Source organism: Ailuropoda melanoleuca, chromosome 18 (genome assembly GCF_002007445.2).
Source record: "Ailuropoda melanoleuca isolate Jingjing chromosome 18, ASM200744v2, whole genome shotgun sequence".
NCBI lineage: Eukaryota > Metazoa > Chordata > Mammalia > Carnivora > Ursidae > Ailuropoda > Ailuropoda melanoleuca.
Genome location: NC_048235.1, coordinates 4554280 through 4577783, shown reverse-complemented (window position 1 = coordinate 4577783; position 23504 = coordinate 4554280). Strand labels below are relative to the sequence as shown.

General features: G+C 46.2%; 2 long non-coding RNA genes across 2 annotated transcripts; both read right to left on the bottom strand.

Annotated features, from left to right (window-relative positions):
* Positions 1 to 7463: 7463 nt before the first annotated feature.
* On the bottom strand, positions 7464 to 12067 carry LOC117797119. The gene is made up of 3 exons (XR_004622006.1): positions 11916 to 12067; positions 8023 to 8245; positions 7464 to 7554 (listed from the first exon to the last, which is right to left on the bottom strand). It is a non-coding gene; the product is annotated as an uncharacterized LOC117797119 (long non-coding RNA).
* A 28-nt stretch (positions 12068 to 12095) lies between these two features.
* LOC117797120 lies at positions 12096 to 19077 on the bottom strand. Its single transcript, XR_004622007.1, has 3 exons — positions 18687 to 19077; positions 12872 to 12945; positions 12096 to 12203 (listed from the first exon to the last, which is right to left on the bottom strand). It is a non-coding gene; the product is annotated as an uncharacterized LOC117797120 (long non-coding RNA).
* Positions 19078 to 23504: the final 4427 nt, after the last annotated feature.

The following is a 23504-nucleotide window of genomic DNA, read 5'->3' as shown; positions in this document are numbered from 1 at the left end:
TGATGGGTCACACCAGAACGGGTAGAGGGCTGGTTGTCAAGATGAATTCTGGTAGCTTCGATTAAACACGCTTTATGGTTTTATATTTTTTTGCCACCTCTCCTTCCTTTGTAGGGCATGAGAAAAGGAGGAAATTCCTTGAATGTGAAAAAATGGGTGGTGCTTGCAAGCACCAAAAAACCCATGGATGCTCCATCCTGCCTGCTGAATGCAAAAGTCGATACAAGCATTGCTGCCGTCTCTAGCTGCCCCCACCCCTGTGACTCTTCAGGGCAGCACGGCAGCCTCACCCCTGCCCACCTCTGCTGACCTCTGCTGAATAAACACATCGCCACTCACCTGCATCCTGCATCTTGTCTTTCAGGGGGCACGGTTGAACTGGTGGAGGGGAGGGGCGCGTGAGACAAGTTCTAAGCTTGGTGCCCACCACTAATTCCCTGATTGACTTTGGACAGGGCCCGTCCTTTTCTACGTCTCCGCTTCTGTACCTGTAGCTATTCGAATGGTTCTCCAAGCCCCCTGTAAGCTGTTCATATACGTCTATCAATCGATGGATTGAGGATTAGAGCTTGAGGGTGTGTGTGTGTGTGTGTATTGACAATATATGGGAAAAGTCACCGAGATTTTGTTCTCATTTTCATACCCCTTAATGACTGCTGGCTATCAAGCAATGGCTCCCAGCTGATTGTTGAAGAGCCAGAGAAATAAACACATCAGGGCCTGAAGGTGCAGAAAGCTCAAAGTTGGTACCCAGGCATCGGGCCATAGAACCGGATCTCAGAGATTACAGAAGTCAACCCACTGTTTCACAGAGAATCAAAACATAGGGAGGTAGTAATTATTTTCCTCTCTCCAAAGATGCCTTTCCAAGTAGCAGATTCCTTTAGAAGCATTCTCTTTTCTTTTCTTTTCTTTTTTTTTTTTATTATGTTATGTTAGTCCCCATACAGGACATCATTAGTTTTTGATGTCGTGTTCCATGATTCATTGCATACAACACCCAGTGCTCCATGCAATACAAGTCCTCCTTGATACCCATCACCGGCCTATCCCATTCCCCCATCCCTTTCCCCTCTGAAACCCTCAGTTTCCCAGAGTCCATAGTCTCATGGTTCATTCCCGCTCTGATTCCGCCCCCTTCAGTTTTCTCTTCCTTCACCTAATGTCCTCCCTGCTGTTCCTTAAGTTCTACAAATAAGTGAAACCACATGATAATTGTCTTTCTCTGCTTGACCTACTTCACTTAGCATAATCCCCTCCAGTTCCATCCATGTTGATGCAAATGGTGGAAGCATTTTCTTAGAACCCAAGGAATGCTTTTCTGCAGAGATAAGATAAACAAATCATAAAATGGGCAGAAGATATGAACAGACACTTTTCCAATGAAGACATACAAATGGCTAACAGACACATGAAAAAATGTTCAAAATCATTAGCCATCAGGGAAATTCAAATCAAAACCACACTGAGATACCACCTTACGCCAGTTAGAATGGCAAAGATAGACAAGGCAAGAAACAACAATTGTTGGAGAGGATGTGGAGAAAGGGGATCCCTCCTACATTGCTGGTGGAAATGCAAGTTGGTACAGCCACTATGGAAAACAGTGTGGAGGTCCCTTAAAAAGTTAAAAATTGAACTACCCTATGACCCAGCCATTGCACTACTGGGTGTTTACTACAGACGTAGTAAAGAGAAGGGCCATATGCACCCCAATGTTCATAGCTGCATTGTCCACAATAGCCAAATCATGGAAGGAGCCGAGATGCCCTTCAACAGATGACTGGATTAAGAAGCTGTGGTCCATATATACAATGGAATATTACTCAGCTATCAGAAAGAACGAATTCTCAACATTTGCTGCAACATGGACGGCACTGGAGGAGATAATGCTAAGTGAAATAAGTCAAGCAGAGAAAGACAATTATCATATGATTTCTCTCATCTATGGAACATAAGAACTAGGAGGATCGGTAGGGGAAGAAAGGGATAAAGAAAAGGGGGGTAATCAGAAGGGGGAATGAAACATGAGAGACTATGGACTATGAGAAACAAACTGAAGACTTCAGAGGGGAGGGGGTGGGGGAATGGGATAGACTGGTGATGGGTAGTAAGGAGGGCACGTATTGCATGGTGCACTGGGTGTTATACGCAACTAATGAAGCCATCAAACTTTACATCGGAATCTGGGGATGTACTGTATGGTGATTAACATAATATAATAAAATTAAATTAAAAAAAAAAGATCTGGGTTGGGTAGCAGAAGCCTGCTGATTGGAAGGGGAAATGCCATCTTCAGCAGGAACTTACTCTCATTTTGAAACAGTCAGAATACAATTAGTCATGTCTTCTCCTAGTGACTTTCTTTGGGTAACAAATCAAACTCTTGGACAGTGCTATGGGGGATGCAAAGTTGTAAGGCTACCTTGGAAGCTCATTTGGTACTTTCTTTTTTTAAGATTTTATTTATTTATTTGTCAGAGCGAGAGAGCACAAGCAGGGGGAGGGGCAGGCAGAGGGAGAAGCAGGCTCCCCACTGAGCAGGGAGCCCGATGTGGGACTTGATCCCAGGACTCCAGGATCATGACCTGAGCTGAAGGCAGACACCTCAGGGACTGAGCCACCCAGGTGTCCCATTTGGTGGTTTCTTATAAAGTTGAATGTAGGTTTGTCATATCACTCATTAATCCCACTCCTGGGTATTTACTCAGGGGAAATGGAAACTTGCATTCCCATTAAAAACCTGTATGCAGATGTTCACAGCAGCTTAATTTATGTTTGCCAAAAATAGTTAACAACACAGGTGTCCTTCAACTAGTGAATTAGGAACAACTGATTAATTCCAGCAACATGAATGGATCTCAAAGGACTTCTGCTGAGTTAAAGAGGCCAGCTACAAAGACTACATGTTATTGGAGTCCATCTGTAGTGCTAGTGAAAAGCAAAACTATAGGGTCAGTGGAGGCCAAGGGTTAGGGGTCCCAGGAGTGGATGACAATAAGGAGAAGTACAAGAGAATTGGAGGTGAAGGGACTGTCTCGTATAGATGTAGGGTTGTGGATACTTGTCTGCATTTGTATATCCCTTAGATCACTACACCACAAAGTTTGAGTTTTGCTATATATATAAATTTAAAAAAATAATCAGCTCGACGTGGGCAGAAAAATGAAATGCAAACTACAGCAAATGACTCGAACGGTACCATAGATTAATCGTATGACCACACTAAAGCTAGCAGGGAACAAAAAACTGTGAGAAACGGTTTTGACCTGATAATCCAAGACTAAAGATGGAAAGTCCTTACACAAAAACTGGACTCTGGCTGTTAGATCTGTTTCTCACAGTGGTTTGGATTAGCAATTCTAAAACTACTGGAGGGGATTATGCGAAGTGAAGTCAGTCAGTCAGAGAAACACAATTATCATAGGGTTTCACTCATATGTGGAGCATAAGAAATAGCAGGGAGGACCACAGGAGAAGGGAGGGAAAACTGAAGGGGGGGAGTCAGAGGGAGAGACTAACCATGAGAGACTCTGGACTCCGGGAAACAAACTGAGGGCTTTGGAGGGGGGGATGGGCTAGCCCGGTGATGGGTATTACGGAGGGCACATATTGCATGGAGCACTGGGTGTTATATGCAAACAATGAATCATGGATCACTACATCAAAAACTAATGACGTTCTATACGGTGGCTAAATGAACGTAATAAAAAATAAATAAATGAAACTACTTCTATATAAGCGAGTTGAACAAGGAGAAAACGCACTGTAAGTAAGAGCCAGTTTCTCGCTGATGGAGGAAAAAGGTTATAAATAAGGAAAGAGGGAGATGAGAAGGACCACCGTGGTGCCGGATTGAACTTGAAGACACTGACGAGGAGCATGGGTTTTTTAAATGCGTACACAGAGAGGCACAGAAATATGTGCAGGTGTGTGTATAAATGAATCAATATCCACACATGGCTCCTAAGTGTAGCTACTGAAAGAAATGAGAATCAGTGACATCTCGCCAGCAATGAGCACGTGAAGTACTCAGATCTCTGTTTCTTTTTTTTAATGTTTTTTTTTTAAGTAGCCTCCATGCCCAATGTGGGACTCGAACTCATGACCCTGAGATCTAGAGTCACGTGGTCTACCAACTAAGCCAGCCAGGCGCCCCTCAGATCTGTTTCTAAATACCATTTTCTGTAGATGGAACCAAGGATCCTTGAGGAACTAACTCACTCCAGGACTGGGTCAGAGCAAATGCAAAATGAGGCTGGAGTATCTTACAGTGCCAGAAAATAACCAAGCGCGCAGAAAATGGGGCACGTTGAGAGGACACAAGAGAGACCTGAAAGGAAAAAACTTTATCAAAAAAAATGAAATGTTGAGGGTGTCTGGGTGGCTCAGTCAGTGAAGTGTCTGCCTTCAGCTCAGGTCATGACCCCAGGGTCCTGGGATCGAGTCTCACATCGGGCTCCCTGCTCACTGAGGAGTCTGCTTCTCCCTCTGTCCCTACCCCCTGCTCATTCTCTCTCTCTCTCTGTCAAATAAATACATAAAATCTTGAAAAACAAAACACTGAAGTGTTGAATTACAACCCAAACGTAAAATAAACAGCCATGGGACCATATGGGTATAAGCTAATCCCTCTTCCTCACCTCCATTTACAATTTTTTAATGTTTTCCTAAAGATTCAAAAATAAAGTAAAATTTCTTAAGAGTTTGAAGTTCTCCATCTATTGGTCATACCTTCTCTCCTTTTATTTCATCACATCTGGTTCTCGAACTACCCCCTACCATGAGACGGGCATGTGTGTGCGAGAGTGACCTTGCTCTCTTCACACTGAAACACACCCCGCCTCTCCCTACACTCCGCCTCTCCCTCAGCCTCCCCTCACTAATTCTTACCCATCTTTTCTAAGGCTCGGCTCACACGTGGCATTCACTGGGAAGACGTCTTTGAACCACCCAACGCGGATGGGATTTCCACATCTGTGAGTTTTGCTGGTGGAACACCCCCAGCCCCCAGTACACCACAGTTCCTAGCCCGGGGTAGATACTTGAGAGGTACGAGCACAATACATCAATCACTGAATGAAGAAAATGGCAACATGAGGCCTCAGCCTTCCAGTTTAATTCAGGGTAAGTACATTGAGCGTGACTTCTTCGGTTGACTTAATTCAGGGTAGATTCATTAAGCATGACATCTTCCATTCACTTCATCCGTATGCAACAGAAGCTCCTTCCAGGGCATACCCCTCGCATGCGAACCAGACAGTTTCTCTTCCTCCGCAGGCACACGCTTGTACGTGAGTCACAGAAATGGTACACTTCACCGTGCCTATAACCTGGAGAAAGGACAAAAACTATTTATTTTTGGAAGAAAGCCTCAAGCTCCCCATACAGGGGAAGAAACAATTCAGTCTAACCAGGAACCCCCAGCTGTCATCACTCGAGAATGTACACTGTCCCGTGCTCCTCCACCCAGCCTTGTCTCTCCGGCTTGCTTGTTAAACAGGAACACAATGCCGGTCTTTGAGAGCTTGTCAAGAACAGAGATTTATGGTGTTATGTGGAGGCTGAAATCAAAGACTTCAAATACCCTTGGGTTGATAGACCTCAGAGTGGCTACTGTGCCCCTGGAGACCGATGATTGTCAACGTCCTTTGGTTTTTATCTTCCTGGGACAGGATTCCGCTGAGAATAGATGATACTACAGCCCCCGTCTGGGGAAGGGACATCTACATACATATTGAGTCAAATATAAAAGTGTGCACAGTGCGCCCCAAAGCATTTAAGGAGTCTCGCCAGCTCTCTGAAGTTCACCCCTAATGCCCAGGCTTAGAATCCCCGTCTTCAGGGTTGTCAGCTATGTCTTAAAAATAAGATTAAAGGTAGAAAATTCAAGTCCCTAAAAGAAAAGACCCAGAATAATCAGGGGCACTGGCTGAGGTAAGAGAGGTTTCCAAAAGAGGGGAAAAATCCTACCTGATTCAAAGCCAGCCCTGAGGAAGGCTTCTTTTCCTGCCTCTTAGAAGCTGGGAGAGAGAAAGCCTACTCTCAGCCTGGAGAAAGAAGGGTCTCCGTGCTCCCTATTGTCCAGCCTGCCCACATTGGATCATTACTAGAAGTCACCAACTTTGGACCTAGGCTCAGACTAGTGATAGGGCCATACACACCCTTTGTGGAATAACTCAAGAGTGGGAGGCAGATTCACTCCCTTACTTCACCCCATTCATGGGTCCCAGCTCTGTTCACACTTTCTTCAACATGCCCCCTTGTACTGGGGCAAGTAGTCGGAACGGGGCTTTTAGCAGAGCGCTTTCATCAACCTGCTTATCGTGGGCTCTTGCACCCTATCTTCACGCCACATGGTCCAGGCTACCGTGAAAGGCCCCCTGCCCATCCTGTCGTCATCATAGCAGCTGTGACCATAGCAGGCAGCTCTGCCTTCCGGGCTACCCACCCCTGGGAGCGCTGGTATCTCTTTGCCCTAGCTCTGTCACCAAGAGTCACGCTGTGAGCAGCCCTGTAAGTCTCTCCTTATTCTTCCCCAAACACATTCCCTCACAGCCCTATATAATCTACTCTTCTCTGCTCTTGGATGAAAAATCAGCCCAGTGAGGAAACTGAGGTTGGGCCATTATTCTGAGTGATGCAACAAAACCAGGCATCACGCCCACTGGGTCCACAGGGAACGAACTCTTGAGGACCGAAAGCAGAAAGGAGGAGGACGGTGGCTTGGGGGCAGACTGCCCTACCCAGCTCCTGTCCCCTGGGCTTCTCATGGGTCAGTTCTGTGAAGTGGTGCTGCAGAAGACACAGGAGCCCCAAGCAGTGAGACCCAAGAAGGGACTATTTGATTGGGTGGATTTACGTATATAAAGATGGAATATTAAAGGAGGAGAGAAGTGGGGGTGGAGGATTCAGTGGGTGAGAGCCACGCCCAACATGGCCGTGGAAAAGAACGGCTGGCTTTCTGGAGCAAGCAAGGTTCAGACTCTCGGTGACCTGCCAGACCCTCATGGCGCTCACCCAAGCAAGCCAATTGTCTCCCCCCAAATGCAAGTAACTGTAGTTCTCTGTAAAGCCTCCGAGCTCTTCCATGACACTCAGCGCTTCTGTGATGTCAGGAATGAACACCAGGCAGGCGGTGGGGCCCCTGTCTCCCTCTCTCCCTTTCTTCTTGCCACCCCTTGCTCAAGACATGGAGCATAATATACCTTCAAGTTTCTTCCAAAATGCCATGGCTCTAAATACATGAATTGCCTCCTTCTGGAACACCTCTAAGGTTCCTCCTTTCCTGCTCTTACAGCCAGTCACTACACACGGTCTCTGGAGAAGGAGGTTGGCAAACTGTAGTTCAAACACATCTCAGCAGGGGGAAGCTTCAGGAAAGGAGAGCAAACCTGTAGGAATGTCATCAGATCGGACAAGAAAGCAGGTCACGGCTTAAGGGGACGCCAAAGAGGGTTTACCTGGCATTGTGTGAGAGATGAAGAGGACGACGAAGATGAGGAGGAGAAATACTTTCATAGCGCCGAGTCCGTGGAGACCGCTCCGAAGTTCCTTGAAAAGAGAAGACCAAGGCTGTAACGGGGCTGGATAAAAAGTCGTTTAGAGCGTCGTCTTTTATAAGTTTGAATGAGGTGACTAAACACGGAAGAGAATGTCCATTGTGATCAGAGCACTAACTGAAATATAGAGTGGACAATGGATGCCCGTAAAATAAACAAGGACAGCAATTAGACACGTCTGGTCCAGGGCTGGGGTCATTTCTCTCATTAGCATTTAACAAATCAAGGCCCAAGGAAGAACAGGAATGGTAGTAAAATGAAAATGCCTAGGGTTCATGGAGGATTTACTCTATGAAAAACCTGGGATGGTTTGTATGACCTTCTTCCTGGTTATTCTCAGGGAACGGTATAATCTGCCACCACAACTCCGAGGACAAATACAGTCACAACAGGACCTTGTATTTTTCCAATCATCTCTCTAGTGCTTTGTAGAAATCACCTCCCTCCGCTTATGACTCACCTCCCAAGGCCCTATTCCCCCTGAAGAGGTGGTCCTTCTGGTCTCCAGAGATCTGAAATCTTTTCTGTGCTCAGCCATGTCATGTGTTCTTAATAAAGACGGGTCCTGCCTCATCTGACCAGGGAAATTCTCCTGTTCCAGCTATGACCCCGCTGATTCAGGTCCCGTTCAGGCCACGGTGATGTCTCATGACTGAGACAACCTCGTGCTCTTGGCTCTTGTCCTGCCAAGCAAACAGAGTTTCCAGCGTAGGTGAAAGTGGAGGGACTTTCCTTCTTACCCAAAGCCTGAAGAAGAGCAAGTTCTCTTCCCAAATTAGGCCCTTGTCTCGAGGCAGGGGATTTAGTGCAGCCCACCCCCCACATTTTACTTCACCAGCTGCTTCTCTTCTCTGTTACTGGGGTCTGGTGAGCTGACCTGACCCAGAATCTCATGGAGCTCAAGAGATCCTCACCCAGGAAATCTTGGGTTCCTCAAAAAACAATGATCCCCCTGATTCTGAAGGAATCTATTAGTGGCTATAAGTGGCCTCAGGAGTGGCTGACTCAAGGATTTTCATACCTTTCCCTCTTCTCCCTAGATATGGTTGATAACTTGCCTTACATTTACATACGTAAGCAGAACCAGTCAAGAAGAGCATACTGAAAAGGATTATTATCACCTTCCTGAAGCCAGAAGCAAAGCAGCCTTCCTTTATGCACGTCCTTAAAGGACCCCTAAATGTACACGCCAGGCAAATTAGACCAGAGATATTTAGTACAGTGATAAAGCTTGATTTGGTAAAATCAAAATCAGAGTCAGAAGTCTGGGTCCAGATCTGAATTCTTTCCTGCTGCAAGATATTCCACTAGTCTCTTTACGTAAGGATTGGCTCTTAGAATCAAGTAAAAATTATAAATTTTAAAAGAATAATAAGTTGACTAATAATCACTTCCCATAGACTGGTGATAATTTAGGCATCAGGGCTTAAAAATAAAGGTGTAAGAATAAACAAGAATATTTTTATAAAGAGTGACAATGACATCTTCCACTACCAGTTATTATTGTTTATAATGACAGTGAGGCTTGAAATATGTGGCAGAGCCCCCCACAACAGAAAAAAGCACCCAAACAGAGAAGCCACGAACAGACCAAGCAGACACAGACAAGCAGTTTATGATAAAGGTGGCCTTTATGTGAGTGGGGAGGGAGGGCAGTGGACTATTTCTCTGATCAGTCGTGTAGAGTTGATTGACTGTTCACTTGGAGAAAAACTATTTGATAATCAAAGTGGAGGCATGAAAATAGATTATAACTTTTTTCTCTATAATTTTTAGATTTTTGAGTGTTTTATACAGAACAAATATGCATTCCTTACATAACTGACAAAAATAAAAAAGTAATACTTATTATCGAAATTCCTAAAATGTCAGAACGATTAAATATGTTAGGATTTTTGGAGTCATACTGAATGTGTCCCCTTAAAACGCATACGGACTAATTCCCAGAATCATGAAGCCTAATCCTCAGCACGATGGTGTTTGGGTGGCCTTTGGGGGGTGATCGGGTCCTTGTAGAAGAGACCCCAGAGAGCTCCTCGTTCCTACCATCAAACAGTCAACCATCCATGAACCAGGAAATGGTCTCTCGCCCATCAAATCTGCCAGCCCCTTGGTCTTGGGCTTCCAGCCTCCAGAGCAGTGAGAAATAAATACATAGGCTGTTGTTCATAGGCCACTGGTCTATGCTATTCTGTTACAGCAGCCCAAGCAAACTGAGACACGTACCACATGCAAAAAATGGGATCTCTATGTGATTGATGGTACTGTTTAAAATGTTACCTGCAATGGTGAATCTGTAACACTTGTCCTCTGGCTGGATTAGTTTTTGCTGACATATTTTGAAAGAACTTTTAAGTGCTTACAATTTAAAAAAAAAAAAATTTTTTTTTTTTTTTTGAGAGAGAGCACAAGCAGGGGGAGCAGCAGGCAGAGGCAGAGGGGAAGCAGATTTTCCGCTGAGCAGGGAGTCCTACGTTGGGTCTCGATCCCAGGACCCAGGATCATGACCTGAGCCCAAGGCAGACGCTCAACTGACTGAGCCAACCAGGCGCCCAAGTGCTTATAAATTTAAAATGATTACATCTTCCTGGTTAATTGAAATATTATGCAGTAAACCTCTCTTTACCCAGCAGGGTTTTTCTGGTGTGGTGTCTATTTTCCTGGATTATGCTACCTTTTCATTACGATGCCCCTAGTTCTCTCCCTTTTTTCTTAGCATTTCCAAGTCCTTCAACTTTGTGTCTCTTGTAAATGGCATGCAGCTGGCATGAGTTCTTTTACCCAGTCCAATCATTTCCATCTTTCCATTGCTTACATTTATTGTAATTACTAATACATAAAGATTATTTCTAACATTCTTACTACTTGTTTTCTTTTTCTATGCTGTTTTGTGCCTTCGTTAATTGATTTCTTGCTTCTTTGTTTTCTTTTCCCGTTTTCCCCTCTGCTGGCTCGGAAGTTACATACTGGGTTTCTTTTGTGTAAGAGGTTATGCTTGGAATTCTACCATGCACACGTGGAAAAGTCTAAATTTCACATATTATCCTGTCTCCTGATCCATAGAAGAACCTTAAGATATCATTTGTGATCACCTCCTTGTAACTCATAGAAACACAGGAAAGAATGGTGGTCACCAGGTGTTGGGGGTTGGAGGACACAGGGAGATGTCGGTCAATGGTCACAAAGTCTCAGTTATGCAAGATGGGTAAGTCCTGTGGAGTTGGTGCAGGGCATTACGACTATTAATTATTAATATTAACAATATTGTACTGTTTATTGTAAATTTCCTGAGACGGGCGCCTGGGTGGCTCAGTGGGTTGGGTGTCTACCTTCAGCTCAGGTCATGATCCCAGGGTCCTGGGCTCGAGTCTGGTATCGGGCTCCCTGCTCAGTGGGGAGCTTGCTTCTCCCTCTCCTTCTACTAGTCCCCCTCCCTGTGCTCTCTCTCTCTTTCTCTGTCAAATAAATACATAAATAAATTTCAAAACTAACGTCACAGACACCAGGAATAGTCAAGTCCTGTAACCTCTGAAGGCAGACTGCATGGGAAATCAGTGCCCTGAAGAACGGCAGAGAAACTAACACGTGTATCTGTATCTGGATATCTTTACAAACACTGGTTTGCAGCTGGTGAGAGTCTGCTGTTCATGTACGCACATGCACTGAATTTTCTTTAGCTGTTCATTGATGGGGGACCAGGTTGTACAGATGGCCCTCCTTATTACTCATCACAATTCCTGTCACACTCCTTTCTTTTTCCTGTGACTGTGTAGGTTTTGGAATGATGTTAGTCAAACTTATCTGTCCAGTCCTCTAGCTTCCCGGTCACCCTGCGCGACCTCCGGCCTCCCCTCCCCACCACATCCAAGTTTGCTTTGTGAATTGCAGAAAGCCACAGCCGTATCTCGGTTGGCTCCCTCTGCAGAGGCAGGACGGGGACCTTTGTAGTAGAGCAGTGGCTTGCCCTTGGGGTTCCTCTCCGGATGGTCTCTCGGTACACCTGCGTGTGGCCAGCACCACACCCCTAGCGCTGGGCCCCCTCGATAGCACCTTCCCACGGAGCACCTTACCTGCTGCACCAGGGTCCCAGGACCAAGCTGTGTCCTCACATCCCCTCACCCCACTCTAAGGGATCCTTTCCTACCAGCCTCCCTGCGATTCTTGCAGAAAACCATAACTCTTCCACGTGGATAGAATATTACAGACCAGCCAGAAGAAAAGTCTTTGATTATGCTCCTTTAACTGATGGTGTCATCTTGTTATTTAACTAAACCGAGTCTGAGTTCTACATAAATCGTATGCGAATGGAAATGCTTTGCAAAGTTGAAAGCATGATATAAATTGTATTCGTACATTGCGTCCCTCTCGCTGACCACCCTTCATGGAAGATCGTAATGATACAGTAATTGCTAGTGAGACTTGCACGTTGTTTGCTTTTATTTCGACGAGGGAGCCATGCTTTGGGTCGCAGGGTCAGGGCTCCTTGGCTGCCCTACTCCCATCAGCTCCTCTTGACTTTGCAGCAAACAGTGAACGCCCGGCAGGGGCCTCGGAAGGGCTCACAGTTTGGTGTCCCTTGCTTCAGGCAGATCCCACCACGAAGGTAGCAGGGTCTTTCAAAATTGAATGCCCTGGTGCCGTCTGCAAAATGCAAAGGTGTTAGTATGAAGCTCAAGGCGTGGGGAGGATCGCCATGGGGAGGACCGCTGGAGAGCTCACAGACGGAAGCCCTGCCTCCCAGCCCAACACCGACCGCCAGCATCTTGGCCCCAAGACCGTCCCCTCTCATTCTGCCACAAGACATCACCGTCGGTGACAAATTGCCCTTCCTGAGGTGGGAACAACTGGGCATTAACTGGAGGGAGACCTGTGCCACCCGGTGCCCCTCGCTAGTCCTCCTAGCCCCCCCCGCCCCGACATCCACCCCTGCTCTCACAGAACCGTCTGAAGGAAGCCTTTTCCCCGCAAGAGTCAAGGTCACCGCTGGGAACTGAGCGGCAAGCAGTCCCCAGGCAGGCGTGTCAAGGATCTTTGTCTCCCACAGGAGATCCAACGGGTTGTCTGTGAACATCCAGTTCAGCTGCAGGGGAGGGGAGGGAGCAGGAGAAAAGGGCCCAGCAAGCCCTTTGCACAGGACTTGTTAAAGTCCCTTCTAGGGATTCTTAACCTTGTCAGGAAGTTATTTTTGGGTGTAGAGACGGCCTCTGTGCAAACCCCGGCTGCTTTGCTCTTGGACTGTGGTGGATTGGGGAAAGGACAAAAGAAAGCAACAAGGACGGGCGTCGGGGCTCGTATTTACCGGGCAGTACCTGCAGGACCATGAAGGCCGCGGTGAGGGCCACGTGGAGGAGTCTCATGGCTGCAGAGCTGAGCTTCCCCAGGCCTGAGGGAGAAGGGAGAGCACAGAGTCAGAAGCCCAAGGTCCGGTGGCAGACGGGGTGGCAGACGGAGCCATAGCGGCCCAGGGCCTGGCGTAGAGATGGACTCGCACTGCCTCGGGCCCCGCTCCTCATCAGTGGGAGCGGCCACAACAGCTCCCCAAGCCCCAGGCGCTCGCTTTGGTTTTCTCTCAGCCTGTGGGGAGAGGCACTGCTATAGGTTTTTTTTTTTTTAATCAAGTTTTTATTGTAATTCCAGCACAGTTAACATACAATGTGCTGTTAGTGTCCGTGCACAATATAGTGATTCCGCACTTCCTTACATCAGCCCGTGCGACAGGTGCACTCCTCAATCCCCATCACCTGTTTGCCCACCCCTCACCCACCTCCCCTCTGGTACCAGCAGTGTGTTTCTTGGTTCGTCTCTCTTTTTTCCCTTGCTTGCTTGTTTTGTAAAATCCATTCAGTGGGCACTTGGGCTCCTTCCATATCTTGGCTATTGTAAATAATGTTGCTGTAAACATAGGGGTGCGTGTATGCCTTTGAATTAGTACTTGGCATTTTTGGGTAAATACCCAGCAGTGCGATGATGGGATGGTAGGGTGGTTCTATTGTTAGAGGCACTGCTATCTGACCACCTCAGGCGAGGCTGGCATCCATCCAGGCAAAGCTGCAGCCCAGGGAGGTGAGTGGGGGGGCCGACAGCCAAGCTGCTACAAAAGGAGAATCACGAGAGTTCCTCACAGGTAAGGACGTTCACTAGAAAAGAGTTTGAAGCAAGCTGACTCGATGGTCCAGGGCTCCTTACAGATCTAGAATGGGAGTGGCTTGGCTATAACCCTCCCAGAGAATCCGTGTCGAAGGAAGACAGAGTTCATGCTGGTTAAAAATTTGGGGGAAAATAAGCCCAATTATTTCTAGGATTAGAATTTTATCATTTACTTTCACTTTAATCAATTACTTTTCTGATTATAAAAAATAACACTTAGGGGAAAACTGTAAATAATAGAGAAATGTAAAAACTGAAAGGTAAAAACAACCCATAGCCCTACCTTTTAATTTTAACCACCATTTACAACTCAGAGTACTTCTGTTCTTTTCCCTTGTGAATTAAATCATGAAAATATTTTTTAACTTTAAAATATATAATTATACTTCATAACCAGATCCATTGCAGTTTTTTTTTTCCCCACTACAAAATTATCTTGGACATTCTTTAATGTCTATTCAAATACATTCGCTTCACATATTTGTGTGACTATACACATATCTTTAGAAATTCATAGGACTCTTAACTTTCGTATAAATCCCTAGACATGGAATATCAACCTACCCCCCCGTATTTCAAGTTTTATGGGTATTGCCTTTCTGCCCACTCGAGAAACCACTGTACTATTTTATCTACTTACTGACAATGTGTAAAAATACCTTTTAACTGTTGATATCCTTATCAGTACTGGTTATTATCAATTGCTTCAATCTTTGCAAATCACATTAGTGAATAATAGTATTTCCTGTTTGCTTTATTTAATATATCTTTTTAACATTATTTCTGAGGTTGAGCATTTTTTATTTGGTTATTTTTTCTCTTGGTACCTGTTCATTCAGTTCACTTGTTTCTCTATTTTCCTATTCATCTGTTCTTTCTGATTTCTGAGAACTCTATGTTTATTTAAGTTCATTAATCCTTTAACACATGTCTTGCAAAAACTGGTCCTGGCTTCCTGTTTGCTTTTCTCCCACTCATATAGCAGCCAGAATTCGTGGCTACTTTCAATGATTACTTTTTACTTTGCTCATGTTTGTTTTTTTCTCAAAGGTATTTGTTTTGTCTGTCATTTTACCTAATTATGTCTGTATTCCCGGTCAGTTTCATCCTCAGTTCTTTGGCATAGAGATGGAAATTGTTCTGACAAGCTGTGACAGATGTGGGTTCCCAGCAGTGACATGAAGACGGGTTCATGCCCCACCCAGAAATACAAATTTCCAGAGCGCACTGCGATGCCCCCATGATCTAATCCTGTGCTACCCCGGAGGAAAGGCACGTGTCTGAGTTCATGTGTCTGTTCTCTTAAAACACCGAGTCTTGCACAGAAGAGAAAATCACACATGATGGGAAGGGATGGGACCAGGGATGGACAACGACCAGGCCTACCCTGACGTGACAATACCGACAATACGGGGTGGGGGGGGCACCCTGGAGAAAGCAGATGGGCCATTTGCATACTTCACCAGGTGTCAAATGCCCAGAAAGGCTCAGGTTGTGGGGTGCATTCTATTCTTGTCCACTCTTCCAGGTGTCTCTTCTTGTGCCCTGCTTGCACGATGTTAACTGGCATGAATACCATGGAATAATACTCAGACATAAAAAGAATGAAATCTTGCCATTTGCAATGACGTGCATGGAGCTAGAGAGTATAATACTAAGCGAAATAAGTCACTCAGAGGAAGAGAAATACTATACGATTTCACTCCTATGTGGAATTTAAGAACCAAAACAAATGAGCAAAGGGAAAAAGTAGAGAGAAGCAAGCCAAGAAATAGACTCTTAAGTCTAGAGAACACACTGATGGTTCCCAGAGGAGAGGTTGGTGGGGAGATGGGGGAAACAGCTGATGGGGATGAAGGAGCGCACCTGTTGTGATGAGCGCCAGGTGATGGACGGAGGTTTTGAATCTCTATATCGTACGCCCGAAACGAATATAATACCGTATGTTAAATAACTGAAATTTAAATAAAAACTTAAAAAAAAGAAAAAGAAAACAAGTTCTATGCTGATTTTTAGCTGTGCAGAGATCAAGGGTCAACTGTATAATCTTCCTAACAAAATGTCTTAATGTGACATTAAAAAAAAAAAGTCAGACCTCCCCTCTAGTCCTTGTTGGGATTCACGGCCACTCCTCAGTGCGTCAGTCTTACAAACCGACTTTTTAGCTACTTCATCAAGTTAAAAACAAGTTCATTGCTTTGTAAACTGACACTGCATGGAAATGACAGGTTTTATTTAAGAAAAACTGGTGGTGAATGATTGAAGTCTTTCCAAGAACAAGGTTTCAGCTCCAAGTTTTTGCCTTTTTTGAACATGTCCTTTTTGTGTCCTTCAAAACATTTCTTCGTCTAGATCCAGAAAACTTCCTGTGACTTCATTTCTAGAGATCTTACCGCTTTCTCTGTGTCTGAGTCACATTCTTCTCGCTTGGCATCTTATAACTGGCCCCTGTTTGCCCAGAAAATGCTATTGGTGACACACAATGATTTTGTCACTTGCCCCCCTGGCTGGACTTTGATGACTTCTCAATGGTTTTTCAGGCATAAAATCATAAATCTGCAATAATTATGATTTAACCCCCTTGATTCTGAGGTACAGACTTGCTATTTTTCTCCTCTCGTTTAATTGCATAGACTCACAAACGTTGGAGCCTTCAGAGAACACCTCGCCCAACCCGCTTGCTGAACAGAGGGACTAAATATGCTCCCTCATTGCTTAACTAGGGTCAAGATAATGTCACAGCCAAGCCTGCAGGAGACGCCCCTCATCATGCAGGACTCCTTCCCAGTCACCACAGTGCAAATTTTGCCTTATTTCCCCCATTTTCTTCTTTCTTGCTCTCTGATTCCTCTCTCTCTGTGTCAAAGAGCAACTTCCTTAATCCCAAAAACCAAACAAGATTGTTCAAAAATAGATTTTAAAAGAAGGTGTTTTTTTGTTTGTTTTTTTAAGATTTTATTTATTTATTTGACAGAGATAGAGACAGCCAGCGAGAGAGGGAACACAAGCAGGGGGAGTGGGAGAGGAAGAAGCAGGCTCATAGCAGAGGAGCCTGATGTGGGGTTTGATCCCAGGACCCCGGAATCATGCCCTGAGCCAAAGGCAGACGCTTAACCGCTGTGCCACCCAGGTGCCCCTAAAAGAAGGTTTTTAAAAAAATAGACGCCTCGGTAGTTTTTTGTTACACGTGATTTCTTCCATGAAAACCTTTGATTTTTCTTCCAGGACTTGATTATGAATTTCAACTCATGCATTCAGCACAGGCCGTGGTTTCTGGCCAGATACCTCTGGGGGTCAGAACCCAGGCTGTGTCCAGTGAAGGGGGGGAGAGGGTTTTAAGGACAACACTATCACTCAGTGCTCCTGTGACCTCTGGACTGAGTCCCCCACTCTCTCAGGGCCCAGAGTTGACATGAGTTAGTTTATGTCAAGATTTCCATTTGACAGTGAGATCCAGAGAAAGCCCACTTTGGGTCTAGGAATTCGGACTATTACTGTTTATAATCTTTGAGAGAAATCTCTGGAGGATGTAGGGAAGGGGAGAAAAAATTGTCAAAAAGAAGGGGGATTGCTATTTTTAAGGAAAGAAAGTAGAAATGAAGGGAGGGAAGAGGACAGGAAGAGAGAAGGAGAGAAAGAGATCATGGGAATCTCATAAAACGCTTCCTGGCCCCGAGTCTGCTGCCCTGGCAAGGTGCCTTCCAGAAGGGCAGGCCACAGAGCAGATGGCCCAGGTAAGCACTACTGTTCTCTTCTCCACAAAGAGAAAACAAAATCCTGGCGGCTCTGTTCCCAGCCCAGTCGCTGGCCTGCGGAGGTCCGAGCTGACTAGCACCGTCCTGAGCAGACAGGTCTCACTGAATGACCCTTCTCTGGCTCTCACTAGAAGACTAGAACCGTCTCCTTGATCGTGAACCAGCTGGATGTCCTATGAGCTGTTGACCCATATGTCACCTAGGAGCCCACGAGGTCTTGAAAATTCAAGACTGGGTCTGTTTACCCTTCGTCTCCTCAGTGTTGAGCTCCTCAGTATGAATCAGACAATAACTTTAGCTTCAATAGGAATAGGGAACACTTTCCACAAAGCCACAGAAACCTGGAATTCACCACAGGTTCCTGGGCTAACGCGCCACCTGTCTGCAGACGCTCGCCAGGCCCTTCTCTTCTCTGCTCTGAAGGGCCTCTGACCCTCCCTCTTCAGATCGGGGAGTCACTGCCCCCCTTGGAGCACACCCCACTTGGCAATGTTCTGCTTCCAGTGAGAATCCAGGCAGGTGGCCTTTCACGCTCCCGATATTTTATCTTAGTTCTGTTTAAATGAACTAAACTACATCGTCTCACACCTGCAGATAGGTGGCTTTTGGTCTTCGGCCTCAGAGCTGAAAGTCTGAAAATGAGCACCCGTGTGTCCAGCGACGGTAACAGGCATCGCGCCCTCCCTGCGAGCAGAGCACGATGCTAGATGCCCTCCATGCCCCTTGCGTCTCATCCTTGAGACAATGCTTAGAGATAGGTGCTCACAAGGACTGTGGAGAGATGAGGCAACAGGGCCACACAGTGGCCAAGCAGGAACGGAACTCCACTTTGAGTCAAACCTGTGCTCCCAGCCATTGTGCGAATTCACTTCATGCAGCCTAGACTCTCCCACAGAAATAACTCAGGGGTCTTGAGACTATTATGCAGAAACTAGGCAGATGTTCAGATTTGGGGTGGTAGTGTCTGGTTCCAGCCCCGCCTCTGACTTCCGAGTCATGTCCCCTCGATACCTCACCTAGGAAATCACAAGACTGGGGTAGGTGGTGACATCCCAAAGTGCCCTCCTCACTTCTAAGAGGCCTGCGTGGACCCACGGAAGACAGTGAAGGGTGAGAAGGTGCTTGCTGGGCAGATGGGACCCTCTGTCTGAGAACTTGGCCTTGAACACAGAGCCCTGTCCCAGATCGTCCCGAGTCTGCTCCCTGCCGAGCACTCACTCACCTCCTCTCCCTCCTGTGGGCAGTGGGGCGGCTTCCTCAAGCTCTTCTTCGTTCTCCAGAGCCTGTTCCTGGAGGTGCCCCTAATGGCCTGACCTTGTTCTGATCACACAGCGCTAGTGAACCAGAGAAACCACTGAGTGGGTCATTTCCAGAGGAACGGCACGCTCCTGGCCGACAGCCAAGGGCCAGAGACAGGTATCCCTATCAGCATCGCTAAGTGTGGCTTTCCCCGTGGAGGCCTGGGCCAATCAGCAAAAGCTCTAGGGGACGGGATCCCACGAAGCTGCCAGAGGACTCAGCGTGTCCCTGCTTCTCAGGGAGGTCCTGGGGGAGCAACTTGGCCACACCAAGAGCTGAGCGGGCACCCCGGTGTAGGAGGCCGGAAGGGCTCAGGGGCCAGAGTGCTGCCGCAGAGAGCACGTTGCAAGAAGGGGAAGTAAGACCGTGAGAACTAGAAGACATGGAACAGATGAGAAGAGGGGGGAAATCAACTTCTATGACGTCGTGGGACTTCATTAGGGCTAAGATTGTAAACTGATCTCTGCAGAAGGGAGTAAATTGAAAGGAAATAGTGAAACATAGCAGAAGCCAATAGACTTAAAATATGTCTAGCAGACAGATACTGAAAGAAAGCATTATACTATGACCAGACCAATGCTATAGCCACAGAGCTGAAGTCAGAGGGCCGCGGGGAGGGTGGTAAAGTCATCAGCCTGAGAGATGTGAAGAGTGTTGCTATCTTCAGCGGCTTGGTCAGTGTGTAGACTCTGGAGGAGTGCATTTGAAATAAGTGGACAAAAAACAGTTTGGGTCAAAAACCACAGAAAAATCATTTGGGAATATTATTAAAAAGTGCTCATAAGGGGACGCCTGGGTTGCTCAGTGGGTGAAGTGTCTGCCTTCGGCTCAGGTCATGATCTCAGGGTCCTGGGATCCAGCCCCACGTAGGGCTTCCTGCTCAGTGGGGAGTCAGCTTCTCCCTCTCCCTCTGCCCCTCCCTGTGCTCGTGTTCTTGCTCACTCTCCTCTCTCTCTCTCTCTCAAATAAATAAAATAAAATCTTTTTGAAAAGAGTGCTCATAAAAGAAAATATATCATTACTGAGTCCAGTTTGGACTCACCAAGGGAAACACCGGAGTCAGAATACCTAGGTTGTGGCTGCAGAGACACCACCTGGGCAAGTAGTTCTCAGCTGTGGGCCTAGTGTCTCACCTGAAAAATGAGAAGACTAAATTGGAATTTCTGGACATATTCACAGGAGTGGCCCAGCAGTCAAGTGAGAGGAATTACAGAGACAGTAGTCAGGTGTGCGCTACCAGCCCTCCCCTGATTCTCCATTTCTACCTCTCTTCTTGCCCCATTTCTAAGGACACAGTATGCTCGGCTCAGCTCCATTCATCAGGAAAACCAGTCGCTCTGCTCCTGCAATTTGCCAGTTACTTATCCAGAACCGGGGCACAAAATGAACAAAATATGATCTCAGAACGTGAGGGGCCTTGGGCTTGCTTAAATAAATTAACTCTGTAACAGTTCATGGCTGTGAAGTGTAGTAAGCCCAAGGGGTCTTACAGGAAGGAACACTTGTTGCCCTTTCTGTGTCATGGGAGTGGGGGCAGTGGGGTGAGAAACTGAGACATTTTTGCTAGGGGGTTAACACTTGATCTCTGTCCTAAGAGATGAGTTGACATTTATGAGGTGGACACAGTGTGAAGCTAGTCCAGACAGAGGAAGACCACGGGTAAAGATCTAAAGGGACAGATGTCGATGTGAACGTGGGAAATCACAAGTATGCCCTCCGGCTAAGGTACAGGAGAAAGGAAATATTATGGGATATATAGAACCAGATCTTGGATGGTTGCATTTGTCCCGTAAGCAAAGAGAAGATGTTGAAGGATTTTAAAGAAGAAGATGACATTGTCAAAAGTGCAATTTAGAAATAACTTGGTGGTGGTATATAAGACGGATTCAGGAAGCCAGCAAAGGACTATTACCAACCAGAAATTTCTTTTTAAAGTGGGAAAATAAAGATGCAGAAATTCTCTCAGGAAATCCCCGAAAGCAGAAGAAGAAGAAGGAGAAGAAATAAAAATATAAGCTTCATTATCTGCAAAACTAGTAGATATCTATTCCTCCAAAATAGGAGAGATAATAACGAAGTGTTATCACATTCATGATGTGGCTGGATGGGAGGGAGACAAGAAAGGCTACCTGCATGTGGGGGTCCCAGACAATGCTATCAGAGCACAGCTGTACAAAATCATGCCTTCACCCCAAAAGACAAACCAACAATCCCTTATCCAAAAGGGTGGGATCAGGTGAATGAGTGGGTAGTGGGAGAGTCTCTGAACCCGGACTGCACCACAGTTCAAGGAGCTGGAAGGACGTACTGAACAAAGAGTCACACGAGAGTCCGTAGTTGGAGCAAGCAGTCTGGTTATAAGGCAGCAGGATTGAGTCTGGTTATGAGAAGGAAGATGGCACACGGTATACCAACCACCCTGATTGATTAGCCATTAAAAGAACGTATTCATATCTAGAATCCTGTGTTGTGGGGACCACTCCTAGGAGCCTGAAACCCACTTCTGTCTACTCCCTATAAATACCTCTTAAAAATAGATAGATGGTCTGGGACTATTTCACCTGGACAAAGATGAGTCATCATCAAACCAAACAAAAGCTCTCCAAAGACGTTATCCAAAATGTCTTAAAAACGTTACGTTTTTAAGTGATGAAGGAACAGGAGAAACAATTGGTAGAATAGAAATGCCCAGCTGAAAATATTGCAGTGAAATGGACAAAAATTCTGACCTAACAGAGTGCCCAAAGTTGATGAAGATGATGAAGCAAGTACTTGATTTGGAACAGAGCTAACACACCAGTCAGAGCACCTTAACTCCAAAAAGATGAGCTTATGTAGACCCGGGGGAGGCCGTGGAAGACGGAAATAAAATGGCGACAGATTGGAGGCTCACAGGAGACACCGCTCGGTTTGGAGACGGAGCAGAGGACGAGGGCAGGATGGAGCAGAGGGGGTAAAATGGGAATACATCAGAGTTCACGTGGGTGAGCAGAAGGAACGACAGACACGGCAGATAGGGGAGGGTCGCCATTCACAGAATCAGTGTCTCTAAGAAGTTATTGGGAAAACTTTAAAGAAAAAAAAATTTTTTTTTAAAGATTTTATTTATTTGACAGAGAGAGAGAGACAGCCAGTGAGAGAGGGAACACAAGCAGGGGGGAGGGGGAGAGGAAGAAGCAGGCTTCCAGCGGAACATGGAGCCCGATGCGGGGCTCGATCCCAGGGACCTGGGATCACACCCTGGCTTAACGACTGAGCCACGCAGGCACCCCTAAAGAAAATTTTGAAAAGGATTTTCAGGTGATTAGAAGACTCCAGTCTACAAAATTAAAGTGGTATCTCAAGAAAATTTGGCACAGAGGAATGAAGAACAAGTTCTATCTTAATATCTCCATAAACCTTTTGGATTTTTAATATAAAGCATCTTCAGAATAGCAAGGCAAGACAAGTTGCCGATATTATCAGGAAGGTCCAGACTTGTGGGAAGTAGCCTTTCACGCCAGAAGACAACGAGCGATGCCGGCAAAGCCCTCCAGAACAGCAATGTGAGCCCGTAAGTCTTTGACCCCAACAGCTGTCTTCCGTTATAAAGGCAAGGGCATTGTTAGCACAAGGACTCCAGGGGTACCGCTCCAGTGCGGGGCTCCACGTGGGGAGGCATGCGGGGGGCCTGACGGCCGAGAAGGAGGCACCGTGGGATACAGGCGATGGGAGTGAAGGCTGAGCTGGTGGAGGCTGGGGCTGCAGACCAGATGGTGTGATGAGGGTGCAGGACCCAAGGCAAGTGTCACAGAGCTGAAATGTGGGATTCCACTCGCCAGGGATGTGAAGGAGGGGGAGACAATGCCCCTGCTGCTCTCCCCCTGCTTCTATAGCTGGAAATCAGAAGTCATCCTGTAAACGTGAGAAATCAATGAACACATACTGAAATAAAAGAAAAGTGATATTCTCAAGTAAAATTGGGTAGTAAAGTGGGGTGGGGAGGAAGCAAACATTGCTCATTAGGTCACTGTGCACTACAGGGAACCCACAGAGAAAAAGGTCGATTGATTCCTTTAAAATTATAGTGGAAAAAGATACCATTTACGATATCAACACAGAAAATATTTAGAAACTTAATAATGGATGTGTAAGAAATAGATGAATAAAACTTTTAAAATTTAGTGAGGACACAAGATAAGATGTTAACAAATACAGAGGGGTACCACATTCAGAGACTGAGAGCTTCAAAATCATTTTAAGTCAAATTTTCTTAAACCTATCATCTGTCATCTATCTAGCTATCTTCCTATCTCACAAACACAACAAAGAAAACCGAAAGGATTTTTATTCATTGGGAAAACGGACTCACTCAGAGTAAATCCACAGTCTTCACACACCCGGCTCTGCTGTGGCTATGCTCCCCCAGATCCTCCCTTTCTGGATTTGCTGCCTCCGGGCTTTCCGGGGTGCTCCAAGGCTGTGTGGAGCTGGGAAGACCCCCTCCCTGGGCAAACCTCGAAGTCTAGCTTTTGCTAGGCCTGCTCCTGTCTGTGCTTGCCAGACCCCAAATTCAGATTCCAGAGACGCTCTTCAGCCACACCCCGGCTGCAGGATCCAGCACACGTCTCAGAACAAACCGAAGCCCTCGGATGCAGTGTAGACGCAGGATACTTCTTCCGACGTTCCAACTCTAGTGCCCTACGGGACCGTCGTCAGCTTCTTTCTGCACCGCTGGGAAGCTAGGAGTCAGGCCCCGGGA